Source organism: Anomaloglossus baeobatrachus, chromosome 4 (genome assembly GCF_048569485.1).
Source record: "Anomaloglossus baeobatrachus isolate aAnoBae1 chromosome 4, aAnoBae1.hap1, whole genome shotgun sequence".
In the NCBI taxonomy this organism is placed as follows: domain Eukaryota; kingdom Metazoa; phylum Chordata; class Amphibia; order Anura; family Aromobatidae; genus Anomaloglossus; species Anomaloglossus baeobatrachus.
The window spans coordinates 525,199,373-525,205,054 of NC_134356.1; positions in this window are offsets into that span (position 1 = coordinate 525,199,373).

Consider the following 5,682-nt stretch of genomic DNA (forward strand, 5'->3'; position numbering starts at 1 on the left):
CCTTGGGATGTTTAAAGTTTTGGAAATCTTTTTGTAACCAAATCCAGCTTTAAACTTCTCCACAACAGTATCACAGACCTGCCTGTTGTGTTCCTTGGTCTTCATGATGCTGTCTGCGCTTTAAACATAACACTGAGGCTATCACAGAGCAGGTGCATTTATACAGAGACTTCATTACACACAGGTGGCTTATATTTATCATCATCAGTCATCATTGACAACATTGGATCATTCAGAGATCCTCAATGAACTTCAGGAGTGAGTTTGCTGCATTGAAAGTAAAGGGGACGAATAATATTGCACACCCCAATTTTCAGTTATTTACTTGTTAAAAAAGTTTAAAGTAAGCAATACAATTGTGTCCCACTTGTTGTTGATTCTTCACCATAACATTAAAATTATTATCTTTATGTTTGAAGCCTGAATGTGGGAAAAGGTTGAAAAATTCAAGAGGGCTGAATACTTTCGCAAGGCACTGTATATTCTTCCATCTTTATCATTCTATTTTTGCGCATACTTTATCAATCTATTTTTTTGCATCTTTTATTTTTTATTTGTACCATATCCATATTATTTACATACTATATTTTTTATAATATTATTTACAGTCATATGAAAACATTTGGGCACCCGTATTAATGTTAACCTTTTTTCTTTATAACAATTTGGGTTTTTGCAACAGCTATTTCAGTTTCATATATCTAATAACTGATGGACTCAGTAATATTTCTGTATTGAAATGAGGTTTATTGTACTAACAGAAAATGTGCAATCTGCATTTAAACAAAATTTGACAGGTGCAAAAGTATGGGCACCTCAACATAAAAGTGACATTAATATTTTGTAGATCCTCCTTTTGCAAAAATAACAGCCTCTAGTCGCTTCCTGTAGTTTTTAATGAGTTCCTTGATCCTGGATGAAGGTATATTTGACTATTCCTGTTTACAAAACAATTCCAGTTCAGTTAAGTTTGATGGTCGCCGAGCATGGACAGCACGCTTCAAATCATCCACAGATTTTCAATGATATTCAGGTCTGGGGACTGGGATGGCCATTCCAGAACATTGTAATTGTTCCTCTGCATGAATGCCTGAGTAGATTTTGAGCAGTGTTTTGGATCATTGTCTTGCTGAAATATCCATCCCCTGCGTAACTTCAACTTCGTCACTGATTCTTGCACATTATTGTCAAGAATCTGCTGATACTGAGTTGAACCCATGTGACCCTCAACTTTAACAAGATTCCCGGTGTCGGCTTTGGCCACACAGCCCCAAAGTATGATGGAACCGCCACCAAATTTTACTGTGGGTAGCAAGTGCTTTTCTTGGAATGCCGTGTTTTTTTGCCTCCATGCATAACGCCTTTTTGTATGACCAAACAACTCAATCTTTGTTTCATCAGTCCACAGGACCTTCTTCCAAAATGTAACTGGCTTGTCCAAATGTGCTTTTGCATACCTCAGGCGACTCTGTTTGTGGCGTGCTTGCAGAAATGGCTTCTTTCGCATCACTCTCCCATACAGCTTCTCCTTGTGCAATGTGCGCTGTATTGTTGACCGATGCACATTGACACCATCTGCAGCAAGATGATGCTGCAGGTCTATGGAGGTGGTCTGTGGATTGTCCTTGACTGTTCTCACCATTCTTCTTCTCTGCCTTTCTGATATTTTTCTTGGCCTGCCACTTCTGAGCTTAACAAGTACTGTACCTGTGTTCTTCCATTTCCTTACTATGTTCCTCACAGTGGAAACTGACAGTTTAAATCTCTGAGACAACTTTTTGTATCCTTCCTCTGAACAACTATGTTGAATAATCTTTGTTTTCAGATCATTTGAGAGTTGTTTTGAGGAGCCCATGATGCTACTCTTCATAGGAGATTCAAATAGGAGAACAACTTGCAAGTGGCCACCTTAAATACCTTTTCTCATGATTGGATACATCTGCCTATGATGTTCAAAGCTCAATGAGGTTACAAAACCAATTTAGTGCTTCAGTAAGTCAGTAAAAAGTAGTTAGGAGTATTCAATCCAGAAACTGTTAAGGGTGCCCATACTTTTGCACCTGTCAAATTTTGTTTAAATGCAGATTGCACATTTTCTGTTAGTACAATAAACCTCATTTCAATCCAGAAATATTACTGAGTCCATCAGTTATTAGATATATGAAACTGAAATAGCTGTTGCAAAAACCCAAATTGTTGGGTTTGTTTTGTATTGTTTCAATGAATTGATGGTATTGTGTATCAGGGTTCTTTGGATCACTGAAATCAATCTCAGATACCTGTGATAATTAGTTTGCCAGGTGATCCCAATAAAAGGAAAACTGGATGTTCCACAATATTAAGCAGGCCACAGTTTTCAAGTAACATGGGAAAGAAAAAGGATCTCTCTGCTGCCGAAAAGCATCAAATAGTGCAATGCCTTGGACAAGGGATGAATACATTAGATATTTCACAAAAACCTAAGCGTGATCATCCTACTGTGAAGAGATTTGTGGCTGATTCAGAGCACATACTTCTTCGTGCTGATAAAGGCAGAATGTGGAAGGTTTCTGCCAGGCAAGTTCATCGAATTAAGAGAGCAGCTGCTAAAAAGCTGTTACAAACCAACAAACAGATATTTGAAGATGCTGGTGCCTCTGGAGTCCCTCGAATCTCAAGGTGTAGGATCCTTCAAAGGTTTGTTTTGGTACATAAACCTACTATTCGGCCACCCCTAACCAGTGCTCACAAGCAGAAATGGTTGCAGTGGGCCCAGACATACATGAAGACTAATTTTCAAACAAACAGTCTTGTTTACTGATGAATGTCGAGCAACCCTGGATGGTCCAGATGGATGGAGTAGTAGATAGTTGGTGAATGGCCACCATGTCCCCAACAAGGATGCGACATCAGCAAGGAGGTGGAGGAGTCGTGTTTTGGGCTGGAATCATGGGGAGACATCTGGTAGGCCCCTTTAGGGTTCCTGAAAGTGTGAAAATGACCTCTGCAAAGTATATAGAGTTTCTGACTGACAACTTTCTTCTATGCTACAAAAAGCAGAAACGTGCCTTCAGAAGCAAAATCATCTTCATGCATGACAATGCACCATCTCATACTGCAAAGAATACCTCTGTGTCATTGGCTGCTATGGGCATAAAAGGAGATAAACTCATGGTGTGGCCACCATCTTCCCTTGACCTTAACCCTATAGAGAACCTTTGGAGTATCATCAAGCAAAAGATCTATGAGGGTGAGAGGCAGTTCACATCAAAATAGCAGCTCTGGGAGGCTATTCTGACATCATGCAAAGAAATTCAAGCAGAAACTCTCCAAAAACTCACAAGTTAAAAGGATGCAAGAATTGTGAAAGTGATATCAAAGAAGGGTTCCTATATTAACATGTAACTTGGCCTGTTAGGATGTTTTTGATTTAAATAGCTTTCTAATTCAGTGAATGTGACCTCCTAATGCTGCAAATTCCACAAATGAGCATTTTCAGTTCTTTAAAACATATAACATGTTTAGAAACTCTACTGTGCCTAATAATTGGAACAGTGCATTTTGAAGGTTTTTTTTTAATTTTGAAGATTATACTGTTATCATTGGGAGGTTTCTTCAATAAAATTCAATGTATACTCTAACGGGTGATGACTTTAATTTGACTGACTGTCATTTGCACCGACCATTTAGGAAAATCACAGAAAAATATCATTTGCATAATAATTTGGAACATTGTGTAATGCTGAGTTTTGAACCACCTCTAACATGGCAATTTGATTCTCCAGGTCGGTACGAGTACATAGATATCAAACATGTATAGTTTTTTTTAAGTAGTGAAAAAAAAATTGGAATTTTGTAAAAAAAAAAAAAAAAATAAATAAATAAAATTTGCTTGTCACCAATTCCCGAGACCTGTAACATTTTTATTTTTCGTGATCTGGGGGTGTGATGGCTCATTCTTTGTGCCCTGAGCTGGCATTTTTATTGATAACATTTTGGGGTAGATAAAACGTTTTGATTGCCTCTTATTGCTTTTCATTGAGACGTTGCAGTGAACAAAAATGTAGTTCTGGCATTTTGATTATTTTTGTCATGTTTGGCATTTACTAATCAGATTATTTTATATTTTAAAAGATCAGACATTTCTGACAGTAGCAATACCAAATATGTGCAGATTTTTTTTTAATTGTTTTATTTTTAATGGGGCAAAAGGAGGAGGGTGATTTGAACTTCTGGGCCATTTTTATTTTTTTCATATTTTTCCCAATTTTTTTTATTAAACTTTTTACTGTATTTAATAGTCCCCTGTAATCATCCGATCTCAAAAGTTGTGTTTAAAGAATTATTATCACCAAAACAAATTTCTTGCTTGGATACTCACATAATTATTGCCCCTTTTTTCATGAAACATGGGCTTAATTTTTATGTAAGGTTTGTACTCCTCTTTTCTGTTCCTATTTTCCATCCAATTAAAATACATTTGTAACCGGGATGGAGGATATCCCCCAACCAGGATAACCAGCAACTCAGATAATAATGAAAAAACAAGAGGACAAGGAGTTATTGCTGAAAGAAAAAGTGTTTATTGAAAAATATCATAAAGTGCAATCGTGCATAAGAATAAGAAAAAAGAGGAGGAATATGGCATTAACAGAAAAGGTCCCAAATCATCCTGCAAAGTGCATGTGCAAGTATATGAAGAATAAATATTATGTGCAGGACAATGAGAAACACCAGACGAGAAAACACTGGGCAAGACACAACATTATGGATTGGACTGAGCTGCATGCAGGAAGGATCAAAGACAAGTTATGTGCAAACAAGTGACTACTGCATGCAGCCCAGTAACAGCACAAGTGCAAAATAGCAATGGTTGAATGAGGTATTTACAGTATTTTTCGGACTATAAGAGGCACCCTGGTTTTAGAGGAGGAAAATTAAAATTTTAAGCAAAATATTTGGTCATGACACACTGTTATGGGACGAGGATCTGCTGCTGACACTGTTATGGGGGTAATGTCCCCAAATTCTCTACTAAGGTACCCCATCCTGGTATTGATCATCCTGCCTTGTTTATGATCCCCATCCTTGTATATACTGTATGTCCCTCATCCTGGTATAGCCCCCATCCTGCTATATACTGCCATCCTGCTAAATACCCCCATCCTGGTAAATACCCCCATCCTGATAAATACCCCCATCCTGCTATATGCCCCCATACTGCTATATACCCCCATCCTGATATATACCTTCATCCTGCTCATATACCTTTATCCTGCTCATATACCCCCCATCCTACTCATACACCCCCTTCCTGCTCATATACCCCCATCCTGCTCATATACCCCATCCTGCTCATATACCCCCATCCTGCTCATATACCCCCATCCTGTTATATACCCCCATCCTGCTATATACCCCCATCTTGCTCATATACCCCCATCCTGCTCATATACCTTTATCCTGCTCATATACCCCCATCCTACTCATATACCCCCATCCTGTTATATACCCTTATCCTGCTATATACCCCCATACTGCTATATACCACCATCCTGCTCATATACCCCCTTCCTGCTCATATACCCCCTTCCTGCTGATAATATACACCCATTCTAGAATGTGCCCCCATCTTGCTATATGGCCTATATCCTAAGGCACAGAAAAAAATAAACGTTTATACTCACCTTTCCTCACTCCCTG